A 16,448-nucleotide genomic window follows, 5' to 3' on the forward strand; every position below is an offset into this window, starting at 1 on the left:
AATCTTTTGAATGGCTTCCTCTTGTGAGACTTGGGTTAAAGACCCCTGAGTAATTCAAAAGCTGTACGGCCCATCCTATACACTTCCTGTTTATTTCTCTCTGTTATTCTCTCTGTTATTCCATCTCTTTAACTCTTTCGTTCTCCTTAGAAAGGCCACTGGTACTTTCCCATTAAATGATCAATAAGTGTCAAAGATTGGATTTGAACACAAGTTTTATTCTGAATCTCATACATTTGTACATTACATTAAATCTATTCATGGATGGGTCTCAATGAATATGTTTAAATAATTTAATTATGAACACAGCAAAATGCTAGAAAATGGTTGGACCTTAATTTTCCACACTTTTTAAACTAGGCATTAGTTTGATAATATTTGATGGGTCAAATATAGCTGCAACTACATGATTAGAATCCAGTGTGAGCAATCTAAGGTCATGACATTAGTCAAAATGCACAGCAGCAAGTCTAAGTCTAGTTTGAAGAACTTGGGTTTTGGGGAATGACTCGTTGGAAGAAAATGATAGATTGCAATGATTTAAATCTACTATCTAAAAAACTTCATTTGTTTTGGGGTACCTGGGTGGCTCAGTTGGTAAACCATCTGACTTCAGTTCAGGTCATGATCTTAAGGTTCATGAGTTCGAGCCCCACATCTGGTTCTGTGCTGATAGCTCAGAGCCTCAAGCCTGCTTTGAATTCTGTGTCTCCCTCTCTCTCTGCTCCACCCCTACTCATGCTCTGTCTCTCTCAAAAATAAACATTAAAAAATGTTTAAAAAATAAAAAAATAAATTAAAAACTTACTTTGTTTTAATTTACCTAAAAGTACTAAATATTGAGTTATTCCCTGGGTCAGTAATTAAATCTGTTATCATATATTTGGTGGTAAGTAAATAAAACTTACCTACAGAGCATTTGCTACTTATATATCAAGAAACCCTTAAGGTTGATTCAGCAATTTGGTACCATAAAGATTCCATAAAGATGTTTATTTTTGAGAAAGAGAGCATGAGCAGAGTAGGGGCAGAGAGAGAAGGAGACACAGAATCCAAAGTAGGCTCCAGGCTCTAAGTTGTCAGCACAAAGCCTGACGTGGGGCTCGAACCCATAAACCTGGGCTGAAGAGATCATGACCTGGACTGAAGTTGGACGCTCAACTGACTAAGCCACCCAGGTACCTCAACAGATGCCATATTTTCAAATATGAGATTTAGCATTTTCAGAAGAAGGAAACAAAGAATGGATGGAGGGTTGGAAATGTGAGCTACAGAGACAAGACGTTATCCTGGTCTCAATTTTGCATTTCACCAAAGATGAAGAATCTTCCCTTCAAGTTTAGGTAATAGCTATGAAATCTTTAGCCTATTGGCTCAAGCTTTAAACCATTAACATATTTGGAGATCTTTAAAAATACTGATACTTTCATCCCTAACCAATTACTCCAATGTTCCAGGGCATCAGCATTTCACAAAAGTTCCTCAGTGAATATAATGTGCACCTGGCTATGAGATTCACCATTTAAAGCTAACTGTAATTTATCTCCTTCATCATGGCACTTTTTATCTGAATAAAATGAGAGTTTAAATAATGAATTTAAATATGAATGCCATACAGAACCTTATTATAAAATGGATCTATAACATCTCACCTGTTTCAATTGTCCCCGAAGGAAACTAAAACTCTAAGAGGACTTTACACCAAAGAAAACATCTCTGAAACCTTTGAAAAACAACTTAATAAATGAAGCCTAAGACAGGCTACACTTAACTTTATGAAGACCTAAGTTAGCATCATGATTATGGCTTATAATTACCATGAATTATTATGTGTGTGTTTATAACTGTGGGTATGTGCTTCATGACCCTAAGGAGCAGAAAGTCATATTTAAATGGAAATTATATTTTTTTATAACTTTATCCTCAAGGTCTCACAACTTAAAGCAAAGCAAAATGCCATTAAATTTTTAACAGTGTTAACATTTTTTCAAAATCCTAATCTCTGATTCAACATTTAGTTTGCTGTACAAGTCAGATTTACTTTATTCTTGTAAAGGAATGTTGAATTAACTGAAAACAAAAATATGACCACATAATTATAGTAATTTAATATCTATACAATATATGACATGATATATTTGAAATTTACATATTCACTACTCTTTAAGGGTATTTGTACTTATACACACATTTTTATGTGATTTGGTGACATTAGCAGCAAATACTTGGTTTAATTTTTGAAGAAAATGTCATGTACTTGTTCACAAATTAGAAAATCAATACCAACTATCAAATGACATGTGGTGACCTGCATCTGGGGTAAAATATAGGTTAATTGAGAAATAGTAAGAATATAGTTTAACTGAGAAATACTAAACCAAGTAGAGGGCTCAGGAAAGGTGAAGTAAAACAAAACAAAACAAAACAAAACAAAACCCCTCAAATGTTGCTGGCCAAGGCAGCCCTTAAACAAATGAAGAAGCTAATAAAATCTATGGTGTGCAAATATATTCCAAGTAGATGATGATAATGCTTGGTGATAGGCAATGAAAGAATACTGGAATTAATAACAAATCAAAGAATGAAAACGTCTTTCATTAACACTGCGTTAATCCTATAATATTATGTCAAAATAAAAAAAAATCAGAAAGATTTAAATAAAATCCCACTGGAAAAAAAAGGAACCTCAGAACTATCACAGAGATAGTCTTAAGTTACAAAATATTCTTATTTTTAATAATGTACACATATATTTTACGTATGGGTCACAGGTGCAATGTTATTTTTAATGGAGTAAAAATGTTCTTATTAGAATTTATCAGGTGCCCCGTACTGACAAACATGTTCAAGGAACATGTCTTAGGTCAGCTGTTTTGTTAGGTATTTTAGGCACATTTTCATTTTAATCAGTTCTTCACTCAACCATCTCTGGGAAATATTCACCTCAAAAATTAATGAAATCTTATACAAAAGACAAGAGCTTTCAAATAATCCTTCACTTATTTTTTTTAAAAAAACAAGTGATGAGAAGCCATTACGATGTTATAAGCTCAGGGGCACCTGGTTGGCTCACTAGGTAGAGCATGTGACTCTTGATCTCAAGGCTGTGAGTTCTAGCCCCATGATGGGTATAGAGATTATGTAAAAATAAAATCTTTTTTAAAAAAAGATACTTAAAAAGTTTAATACACCGACATTTTTAATAAAGATTGTGGCTTCTATTGATATGCTTTCAAAATCTATACATTAAATCTATCTCTGCTTCAAAATCTATACATTAAATTATTTAGCAGATACTCATGAATAAATACTTACATGACATGTATAGTTTCTTGTAAGATTTTAATCCTGACATTTCAAACAAATACTAAGGTGGAACTATCTCTTCTAGTTTAAAAAATCTTCTATTATTTAAAATATAGAACATTAGGGGTGCTTGGGTAGCTTAGTTAAAGAAGTGTCCAACTCTTGATTTCAGCTTGGTTTATCTCCTGGTCATGAATTCGAGCCCCACATTGGACTCTATGTTGGGCGTGGAGCCTGTTTGAATTCCCTCTCTCCTTCTCCCTCTGTCCTTATGCCACTCGTACACACTCTCATAATAAATAAATAAATAAATAAATAAATAAATAAATAAATAAAATGTAGAAAATTAAATAATGGGCTATGAAAGAACTTACAAATAGTCTCCTAAAAAGAGAAATTTTTAAATATTGAATTTAAATTAATCAAGTCCGTATAAGAAGTGAAAAATATTTTCAATAGCATGTTTGAAGTTGTATTTTAAGAGTTGAGAAACAAAAGTGACAGTACCGAAGATAAAAAGTTAGCTAATTCTTTATGAAGATATAGGCAAATGTCACTCAGAAATAGCAACTCGCTATATTTCCTGTGAGGGCAGCCATCTGATGGTAATCTTGCATTTACTGTTAGATGCAAATATATCCAAATTTGAAAGAAATGTCAATTAATAAATAATTAATAAAAAGAAGTTTAAATGTACCTCCAAAATCTTTCTACATAAAGGAAAGAAGATGCAATAATACTGTAGATGGAATGGAAAATTCTATTTTTTCTCAGTGCCTTGAGGAATTTGGTAAGAAATGACTTTGTCATTTTATGTTACTTCAGAGTTGTCAATGTTTTGCTGTTGGATTTGAATTCTGACAATAACTGATATCTCTTATTTAGTGATGTTTTTATACATTTTTGGTTCTTTCTGTGTTTTCTTATGTGATTAACTGAAAAGTTAGGAGAGACAATATTATACGTGCTTAGGCTGGCACCATTTTAAACTAAAAGTCCTAGTAGAGGAACAGCTGGGGAGAAGAAAGTGAGAAGTAGTGTCTCAAAATGATCACTGTGCCATAAACAAAATACACAATAGAATTTTTGTAGGGTCACCTGAGTGGTTCAGTTGGTTGAGTGTCTGACTCTTGATTTCAGCTCAGATCATGATCGTAGGGTCATGGGATCTAGACCTGTGTCAGGCTCCATGCTAAGCATGAAGCCTACTTAAAATTCTCTCTCTCTCTCTCTCTCTCTCTCTCTCTCTCTCTCTCTCCCCCTCTTCCTGCCCCTCTCCCTCACTCATTCTCTCTCTCAAAATAATAATAATAGAAATAATATTTTTTACAGATTAAGTTAAAGAGGGTAAACTATTAGAAGGAAAAGACATATAACAATGAGGAGAGTCAAAACTAGTGAAAAAATATTGATGAAACATCTCATGGTGCATTTCATGATGTAAGATTCAAAACAACTTTGCATAATAAAATATCAGAAACAGGAAAATAATCAAAGACCCTTGATAAATATTTACTATAAACATGATTAAAATAGAGAATGCTCAAGAAATAAAAAAAAAAAAACCTTTATAGGAGATATAGAAAATATTTATAACAAAATAAAATGACAAAGTATTTGAATGAATAGTTATTAAATATTTGGAAAGAGGTTTACCTACGAGAGTATTAAATGCAATTTCAAATAATATTCCTTCATTGTTGTTTGCTTATCAGTTCACTTTCTAGTTTATTCCATGTTCTATGGGTCTTCATTCACTTAAATGTCACACTGTCTTGATTAATGTAAATGTGCATGCATCTTGAAATCAGGTATAATTCTTCATTTTTTAGTAAGATTTGGTCATCTAGGCCCTTTGTATCCAATGTAAATTTTGGAAACTGTTGATTATTACAAACAAAGAGAAAGCTTACTGGAAATGTGACTAAGATTACATTACATGTATCATTCATTTGGGGGTAAATTGATTTCTTAAAAATATTGGATCTTTCAAACTGTGAATATAGAATAACTCATTTCTTTAGCAAATCTGTGGTTTTTGTTTTGTTTTGTTTTCATTATACAGTTCTCTCTTACCTCTTGTTAAATGTTTGGCTAACTTACATGAATTTTGACACTATTATATATAGAATGTTTTAAGATTCATTTTGTGTTTGTTGTTTGCTCTTAGTTCTTTGGAAAATAAAAATAACTTCTGTATATTAACTTGTATTATACAGTGTGCTAAATGCAGTTATTTGTAGTTGCCTTTCTGTGCACTCCTCAAAATATGAAATGGTAAGAGTGGATATCCTTAGGGGTGTGTGTTCAGTATTCTATCATCCATTATGACATTAGCTATAGATTTATCATTTTGTCTTTTATCAGATTGAGGAAGTTCCCGACTCTTCTTACCTAGAATTTTTAACAGAAATTGGCTTTGAATTTTCTTATTCTTTTCTTGCAATCATCAAAAAGGTTTTTTAAAGCAAGTTTACATTACTGAGATAACATTTAATTGGTCATGATGTATTATTCCTTTGATATATTTTTGGATTTAATAGCCAATATTTTAAAGTATTTTTATACCTATATTCATGACCAATATCAGTCCATAAGTTTCTTTTGTTGTCTTTTGCTGTCTTTAGGAGATTGTGCTTTTTTATAGCCTCATAAAGCAAGTGGAAAGAGATACTTTTGTTTTCTGGATGAAGTTCTATAAAATTGGTATTATTTCTTCTTATATGTTTGATAAAATTCAACAGTAAAATCATCTGTGTCTAAAATTTCCTTTTTATCAAAGTTTTTTTTTAAGTCATTTTTTAAAATGTTTATTTATTTTTGACAGAGAGAGAGAGAGACAGACAGAGAGACACAGAGATAGAGCACGACAGAGAGACAGAGAGACAGAGAGACAAAGCACAGACAGGGCAGGGGGAGGAGCAGAGGGAGACAGAGACACAGAATCCGAAGCAGGGTCCAGGCTCTGAGCTGTCAGCACAGAGCCCTACGTGGGGCGGAACTCACAAGACCAGGAGATCGTGACCTAAGCCAAAGTGAGACGTTTCACCAACTGAGCCACCCAGGCGACCTATCAAAGTTTTTTAATGACAAATTCTTTATCCTTTTGTAGACATAGGACTATTAAAATTTCCTTTTTTGTTGCATGTGAGTTTTATCGATTACATTTTCCAAGGAATAGATCCACGTCATCAAAGTTTTCCCATGTGTTGGTATTAAATTGATCCTTTGACTATCTGTAGGCTCTACAGCGATAATCTTTTTTTCATTCATGATATTATTATAATTTGTAAGATATTTGTCTTTTCACCAATCTGACTAAGAGCTTATAAAGGTTTGTATTTTGTTCTTGTCGTGTGTGTTTTTTTTTTTTTTAATTCAATCTGCTCAAATAGTCAATATGTGGCTTTATAATTTTTCCATTTTTCTATATTCTGTACCTCATTTCTGTTGTTTGGGGATAATTTACTTTTTTTTATGTATCTTAAGGTGAAAATTTGAGTGATTGATTTTAAATGTTTTGGACCTTTTTTACTTTTACAATGTTAATACTTAAAGCCATAAGATTCTCTCTAAGCAGCATTTTGGCTGTATATCATTAATTTTTATGCGATTTTTCCCATTATCATTAGGTTTGATTTTTTTCCTGAGTGATGCTAAATTTCTAAATACTTGATATTTCCTATGAAATCTTTTGTTACTGATTTCACTTGCTTTTAGTGTGTTTAGAAACATGCTCTGTGCATCTCTGAGTCTTTTAAATTCACTGAATATTATTTTTTAAGGATAAAGCAAGTGTATTTCCTTTATCACATAGTACAAATATAAATCTGAATCTTTATTACTGAATTATCACATAACTTTATATTTTCACTTTCTTGAGGAGATTCAAATTGATTCCAACAAAACACTAGAAAACTTGCAAAGTCACTACACAGTTAAATAGCTACTACTGAAAATATCTTGGTATTTTGGTACAATGGGATTAACAGATTTGTGGTGAATATTTGTTTTAAAATTATTAATATTAAATCTATTTATTTTTTCATCAGTATAATTTTGATATAAATGTGAAAATGTTTCTTTATATATTTCAGGTTTTAAACAGATAATCTAACAAAGTCACTTTACATTTATGTATCTTAAGTATATTTCCAAGCAGAAATAAAAGATGAAGAAAGAGGAAGGAAAAGATATGTTGAAAAGAAGGAACGTCCACACACAAGCCCTATTTTAAGTACCGTGTTTTAAAATAAGATAATTATCATCTTCATGAGTCAACGGTTTATGTTTCTCTAAAGTCATAGAACACCCTTATTTTTTTCATAATACAAATCCCATGATTTGTTTCCTTGTAATATTTTCTTTGTCACTGAGAAAAAATGTCTACTTATATCCCACTCAGTTCATTTTGAAAAAGGATACTCTATCACCTTAATTCATAGAAAATAAAATCATACAGGCTTTCACCAGTGTTCAAAAAAAAGAAAAAAAGAAAAAAAACATAAGAAGAATACTTTGAATAGGGAGAATAATCTACTGAATAAGCAATGGGTAGGGAATTCCAGAAGAAAGCATAATGCTCATTCTAGCAACATAAATATATTTTGCCTCTGGCAAAGCTAAGGGCAGACATAGCCCATATAGACATAAGAGTCTTAAGTACTGTTCAGATGAAAATTTTATTAGATTAAATGTCAGCAAAATACACAAAAATTTCAATTACACATATTTTAGACGGTGTTCAATACTGGTATAGTATATCTATGAAGAACATGGACAGCTCTGAATTTAGTCACAAAAATGTGGAAGTCTTATTCTATTTAATGAGCAATATTTATGCTCTGAAATATTAACATTTTGAATAAATTTCTGAATAGTCTTATATAAAACATGACTTTAAATCACTTCTTTTTGCTAATATACATAGCAGATTGCTTATTTGGCTTATGGTTCACACAAAATACTGAAACTCCTGGCTCACTGCTCATGTAGCATGCTGTCTTACCTCCTGCTTGGCCTCACTGGCTTTCACAGATGCCTTCCTCAAAAATTTACCACACTGAAATAAAAAAGATCTTTCAACATGCAAACATGATCACGTTTCTCTTCTCCCGTCATTACTTTCCAAGTTTTTTTACTTGCCGTTGGCCTTAGACTATTATGCATATACATATAGAGCATTATACATGAACTGCATGAACTCTATATGAACCAGCCTTTTATTGTCTATCGAACTTCAAATCTTATCACTCCACTCCCATCCACTTTCCCATTCTTCATGATTTTTACTCCAGGTAGATAAATTAATTTGGAGACTGTAATTTCACGATCTTTCTCCTTTGTCTTGAAGTACTTATATGTATAGCCTTCTCTTTTGGAATATTCTTCTTTATACCTCCTTTCATCTGAAAATCTTTCATTTGATTTTATGTCTTGTTTTATGTGCTTCTTCATCTAATGAGACTTTTCCTTTTAAAAATTTCTACCTTTGGGGGCGCATGGATGGCTCAGTCGGTTGAGCACCTGACTCTTGATTTCGACTCAGGTCGTAATCCCAGTTTTGTGAGTTGGAGTCCCGTGTGGAGCTCCGTGCTGCTGGTGCAGAGCCTGCTTGAGATTCTCCCTCTCTCTCTCCCCTTTCCCCCACCCTCTCTCGGTCTCTCTCAAAATAAATAAATGAACTTAAAAAAAAATTTCTATCATTGGTCATCATAGCATGCAATACACCATATCTCTGTGTGTGTACTTGTTTGTTACTCTTTTCTGAATTTAGGTACTTTTTGAAGGAATATCTATCACATTTACAACTGTATCCCCAGGAACTAGCATGTAACTTGCACATAATAAAAGCTTTTAATATGTGCAAGTTACATTGATTAGAACTCATACAGCAAGGAAAGTGTCACACTGCATCCTAAATGTAATTTCTACCTAGTCTTAATGTATAGTATGCACACACTCATGCACACATAGTGCTTGCCATTAATTTATTAAAATTATCCTATTTTAACTAAGAGAATTATTCTATACCTTACATGTACCTGCCACTCATTCAGTCTCTTCTGATATCCTCTCTTGCTTCACCTATGTTCTCCTAAAGACATATTTATCTAGACATGAGAACATGCATAAACATATTTTATTTTATTTTATTTAAAAAATTTTATTTGAGTGTAGGTGACAACGTTACATTAGTTTCAGGTGTAGAATATAGTGATCCTGCAAGTTTATATATTAAGCTAATGCTCACCATATTGCAGCTACCATCTGTCACCATATAACACGATTATAGTACCATTGACTATATTTTCCATGCTGTGTCTTTTGTTCCTACGACTTATTCATTCCATAATACTGGAAGCCTGTATCTCTCACTCCCTTTCACCCATTTTGCCCATTCCCTTACTCTCGTTCTCTCTGGCGACCATCAGTCTGTTCTCTGTATTTATAGGTCTGATTCTGCTTTTTGTGTTTTATTTATCCATTCATTTGTGTTTCTTTAGTTCCATATACGAATGAAATCATATGGTATTTGTCTTTCTCAGTCTGACTTATTTTACTTATACACGAATTTTATTATTTATTTCTTCATTTTAATATATATATTATTTTATTTTAGAGAGAGGGCATGAGCAGGGGAGAGGGGCAGAGGGAGAAAGAGAATCTCAAGCATGCCCCATGCTCAGCACAGAGCCTGACACAAGAGCTGGATCCCACGATCATGACCTGAGCCAAAATCAAGAGTCGGGCATTCAACCGACTGAGCCACCCACGCACCCCTCACTTATAAACACATTTTAAATACATTTTGAACAAATATGATTTTTGCTCACATCATTAAGCAATGTATGTTGTATATAATTTTTACCTTTAAATTATATGCATATATAGCACTGGTCGTACGTGCTGTTGACAGATCCTTACCTCCTTTTCTGTTTGTATGGAGCACGATTTCTGTGGTAACCACACATCGCAGCATCAGTAGGGTAAAACTGCCATATCTCACCATGGCCTAATGCCAGCTCACATTCTTAGTAGTGGGTAAACAACCCAGCATTTGATGAAGTAGGCTTCACAACAAAGATCCAGTATCTTAGGACTAAAATGTGGAGTTGCTATAAACACTTGGCCACCACATTCCAATCATCACTGTGGTAACCTTTGACACTTCCTGCCGAACACAACCAAGGTCAGAAGGATTGAGAGGCCCTGCTGTCACAGTCTATATATGTATTGAAAATTAAGATCAACACTATTTTTGCTCTCCAACTCACAAATGTGTCTGTTCTCCCTGACTACCTGGAAAATCTGAATTACTGATTGACAGTGCACCGTCCCAGTCATTGGGCTGTAGATGACGAATCCAGGCATGCTGAGCTCAACAATAGTGTAGCCAGGACATTATGAGCATGGCAGAGACATGGACCCACTGGATTCGTTCCTTTGGGATTTTATCTAAAATATTCTAAATGACTTAGCCAATTTTTAGGATAGACCAACTGATAAATCTAAATGAATATCATATACCAAAAGTCAGAGAAGCCACAATAGCCAACCCTCTGTGGAAGGAAAATGATAGAGTTGGTTAAAGAGAGAGGAGGGAAGAAGGTGCACAGAGAGGTGCAGACATTGATTAAAAATAAAAATTGTTAGTGTGTGAGAAAGATGGAAGATAGTTCTATGCCTATAGCATGTTAACAGTTAATTTCATTATTTGAGAGAAACAAACAAGAGCTAACACCATCAGTAGAGTAATTTATTGAGGTAGAACACAAACTTGATAAAAAAGCTAAAAATCCCAAAATACAGAAATGGCCATTTTATTTGATAGTCTATAATATCTAATTCATGGGAGAAAAAGAAATAAAATTGATCTGCAATGGATTTAATAGTTTAAAAAATCAGAATAAAACACTCCAAACAAAAATGAAGTGAGAGTGAGAATTATAAATTATTTATATTTTCACTTTTTTCCCCCATAATGATTCTTTGCCATAGATTGAAAAATGTGGTAGTGCAGGTTTAATTGGTTCTCAAGAAAAAGAAATGAACAGTTAATCTTTGGAGATGATGTGAAGAAATGTCAGGACCTAAGTCATCACATGGAATTAGCCACCCAACACAAGGGCTCCGACTTATTGGTGACTGAGAGCATGGCTCCCTAGAAACCTAGAAAATGGCTTCCATATTGTCCAGAACAATAATCCCATTGCCTGTTTTCATTTTTTTTTTTTTTTGAGCCAAAACTTAGAGAGTCCTCAAAACTGATAGTTTTTTACAGAGTCCATTTGATTTCCTCTGGGTATGGAGTACCTGTACTGGCAGAATATATGCTTTACTTCCGTAAGCTCTTGATTACTAAGTAAAATCTATGAAAATAAATGTACAACTATATTCAATGAAGTGAAACTATAACTCAACAAACACATTTTTCAAGCCAAAGAAAAAAGGCAATTTACCCAGAGAAACATGATTTCAGGACATTATTTCTCGTTAGTAAATATAGATGCCAGAAAGCATGCAGTAGGAGTTTCAGATTGCTGGAAAAAACCCAAAACTCTCATTTTAGAATTTTACATCTAAATTAGCCATCATTTAAGAATGAAATAAAATATACCTAAATTATTCATATGAAAACATTAGAGTTTATCACTAGTAGAATGTCACTAAAATGACTATCAAATAACTATAAGGATTACTCTTTATAGAGGAGAAAAATAAACTCAGAGAAAAAACTCATGTTTCCAGTAAGGAAACTCAAATCCATCATCACATCTGCTACAAGTGAGGCACTGGAGGTATTTACTAAAAAAATAAAGCGCATTTGTTTTAAAAGATGGCAGGGATTTGCACTTGCCTAACAAGTACAACAGACGTGATTTTATGGTAAGCATACACAGCTTCTAAGAGCCTGAGGATCTTGAAAAAAATAAAAATTTATATATTCAAAGGCAGAACAAGAACTGCTAATTACAGATCTGAAAACTTTTTCCCTGTACCGTGATACCACTTGCTAAGAAAAGATCGTATCTAATTACCCACTAAATAGAGGTTGTCCCATGATTAATATAATTACTTGAAAATATTTCAAATGAGTTAGATTTTGCTACATTTTTTCAAGTAGTTATGCGACAACTGACAGACAACTGACATAATTATGTTAACAACAGCTACAACAACAAAAATGGTTGCCAAAGTTTAGGCAAATAGGTTATTTCCTCTGGGCAGGTGAAATCATAGCTGCTTTCTTAATTTCAATCTGTTATTTTCAAATAGAATCAATTCAAAATTGTTTGCCTAAATGGGAACCGTCTGTGTGCAATGTAGGGCATAAGAATGTAGAACATGCAACATAACACAAGCAATGCAATGCATAGAAAAAATATTCCCTGCCAGGAAAAAAAAAAAAATTCTAGATCAAAATGGCGTCAGCAAGAAACAATGTTTGTTAACTATTCTTTCTGTAGAAATTGAAATATATTACAAAGTGTTTTTTCAATGAGTAGGCTCTATGATCTAACTTTTCTAAGTACTGTGTTTTATTACTTGTAACAGTTTTGCAAAGGATATGTGGCTACTAGGGACATATGTGCACTGATGGTTATTCTCACAGGGACTGAAAAATTTCACTTACATAAAAATTGAATTTGTTTTAAAAGTCAATCTTCAATTTCATTTGTTGTCGTTAATTTGGAGTGGATCAATCACATCTTACAGAATAAATATCATGAATAAAATAAAAAGATATAAAATTATGTTTCACATGTGATAAAAGATTAGGGACTCCTGCAGATAGAAATAGGAAAACCTAAGAAATCTATAGTAATCATTGAAATACCTATTATTTTACGTGACAAATTAATATTGTTGAACTACTAGACATATCAGAATTAGTAAAATATAATAATTTCAAATCAATAATACAACTACCTTTCAAGTTTGTTGAAAATTGAAGTCAAAATGTTTGATTGGGTGGTATATTTTAAATGATTGTTTTACTTTTAAGACTTTTGAAAAAGAAGCACAAAGATGTAATTTCCTATAGAGGCTTCAAAAAATTCTCTCTCTCACACACAATAACAAATCACGGAGTTTGAGATTTGTCCATTTTCATCTTGGAGCGTTCATAAAGTTAATTCATTCTTATTTTCTGAAGATTGTTTGGACTTACAAAATCTCATTTGCTTGCTGTTTGAAATGCACTTTTAATGTTTGAATTAAATGCACTAGATTTTCCTCCCACACTCTTACTACCATATTTATTAAAAACAAAACAGATGAATAAGAAAACTATTAGATCATACTCCCACTATCATTTGATTTAAAAGGGAGCTGTCCGTATCAGACTTTTGAGCTGTTTGTCATCTGGGAATTCTTGAGACTGTTTTCTTTCCAGCATCGCCTACAGATGTTTCTTTATTCTTTTCATTAGGGTTCTCTCTCCCTCCCCTACCTCCTTTTTAGTTTTTACTCCATTTTCAGATATTTTTCTCTGAAACGATGCAGTTCCTTTGCCATCTATCTAGGGTAACCTCTACCGTGCAGTACCCTCAGCCAATTTCCTTTCTGAGTCCTTTGAAAAAGCAAAAGACATGGTAACAAGAACTTTACTGTTTACCCTTTCTTTTCTGCTCCTTAAGAAAACATCATGCATAAACATTTTGTGTGACCACCCTGACTATGCCCCTTAGTATATTCTAGGGACTTAAAAATTCTCAAAGTCACCATATGGCCTGAAGTTTTGCTAGCATGTCTAAATAAAGACTTGGAAGTTCTTTGCTGTGTGCCCCTGGTCTCCAAGACAGAATTTGTAGCTGCTTTTAAAAGTCAATTTAAAAACTCTAGCCCTTGGTGAAGACAAAATTAAAAACAGCTTGAGAAGAGTTGAACATGACAAAATAATAGTTCAAGGAGATTTAGAGATACTGTCAGAAGTTATGCTGAAGTTAGAAGAAACAATTTAAAGGTTATTCCAAGGAACTTGCAGTTCTCATTTTAATGCTAATGAACCAAGAAATATTAGGCTAAGGGAGTTAATCTGTATTCAGAGCATTCTAATAAATTAAATGAAAAGGGTGCAGATCTAATGCAACTTGCAAATGCCGGTTTCAATAATTGTCACATCAGCTGAGTATTTATCTAATCAGCACTGCTAAATTTACCTTTCTCGCTAATATTGCTTTTCTTTTTTGTCACATCATTTTAGTGGCATTTTAGTTAAACTGAGGATTTCCTCCGGAATCACGAAAAAGAAGACTGTAAAGTGCTTTTTCATAGAACGATATATTATATGGGAGAAGCTATCGTGGGGTCATACTAAAATAATGTTGCTTCTCAAAAAAAATTATTTTTGCTTCTCTTGTAAGAACCATCCCTTTGAAGTGCCTATGAATGTTAGTCTATTTCTTTTGCATTCTGTAATGTTGCTTACCATATACATTTGCGGAGTGTTGTGAAAGACTTCATTAGCCGACAACACTACGTATGCTGTCGCTAATTACAATGATTTCAACAGTACCTTTTCTTGTGCATTTTGTTCTCATCACCCTACTACTTCTCCATGCCTTCTCTCTTCTTCCTTTTCAATGCCATCAATCTCGTTTTTCTCTAATTTACTTGATAATGAAGTGGTATATCTAAAAACTGAAATAGGGAGTAATGCCTGTTAACATTTTTCAGACGTTCCACTCAAACACCATGTGTCCAACACATGAATAAGAGTATGAGGTCTCTTGTGAGGTGAAGCAACCAACCCAGGTTGCAACCAGCAATATACTGGCACCAATGCAACTCACTTCCAGCAACATGAAAAATGGAATATAAACACTAGCATTCATGATCTTTTCGGATGTAGCTTAAATTTTTACTCCAACTTGAGATTTCTTAAGCCGTCTACGCATATTGCTTTGCTTTCTTTCCTAGGAGAGAAAACAAAGCATTCACTTTGTCCTTGGTTGATTCATTTATAGCATTCCCAATGTTTTTATAAAAGTCTTAACATTACCTTTGTAATTCCTTACATGGTATGTTGCAATGAAGCCTTTTGGAAAGGTTCTTGATGTAAAGGAAATTTCACAGAGAATATTAGAGATAAATGTGAAAAGGGGAGTCATTTTAGGATCAGGGATATGCATGAAAGAGGGACAGAACCTACTTATATTGCTAGAAAATAATTTTCAATTTAGAAGTTGTAATGAACTTTTTTTTTATAAAAGTGACCTTTTTAAAAAATGAAGAGGCGTGCCTTCTCCTTTAGCAAGATTGCATTAATAATTGTCAACCCACAATTAGAAGAAGAGCAGGCTTTCAATTCTTATAACTTTTCTCTAAAACATTGGCACATGAAAAGAAGTGCCCTGGACAGATGGGAAATTAGCATGTCATAAAAATCTATAATAGATTGGCTGCTGCTGTCAATCTCATGAAAGTAATTACATCATGGTGACTTTTCCTGAAAATTAACACGAACTTACAAGGGAAACTATTGTGTATATGAGGCAAACAGAAATACAAATCAACATCATTTTCTTTCAATATGATATTCTAATATCTTTTGAATTTTTTGTTAGGATGGAAACATTATTTTTTTTTATGACAGCATCAGGTAAAAACTTTTCTTTATAAGAGGATGAGATGGACATGAGGAGTGAAGTGTACTCAACCATCACACTGCTCGAGAGTCAATCTTGAGCCATTGCCGTGCAAGACCACTTGGGCCAGATGCAGAGACTTTTCCCAGACACCCATCATTAACAGTGTCCAGTGTCCAGTGTCCTGGGCTGTTGAAATGAAGGTGGACTATGGAGAGTTCATCTGATCAAGTAACAAATTGTGAAGTCAAAAGTTGGCGTCAGAACTCCTTGGACGATTAGTGGTGACATGGTTGCTACTGTTAAGAAGGAAAACCCTTACTAGGTTGCCACGAGGAGGAACTTATAGTATCTTGTTGGCCCAGTGATGTTGAGTACTTACAGAAATGGAGACTCATGTTCTCTGCAGACAGACTCAATTTCCACAGGCCTCCCTAATCCCAGAGAAAGGTGCATTTGTAGGTAGCATCGGTGATCTCTTGCTTTTGCCTTTTTTCTCATATTAATGAGGTTCCCTTTTTTTTTTTTTCCTACTTCTTCTGGCCAAGA

Source organism: Panthera pardus, unplaced genomic scaffold (assembly GCF_024362965.1).
Source record: "Panthera pardus isolate Hobbes unplaced genomic scaffold, ASM2436296v1 HiC_scaffold_13, whole genome shotgun sequence".
NCBI lineage: Eukaryota > Metazoa > Chordata > Mammalia > Carnivora > Felidae > Panthera > Panthera pardus.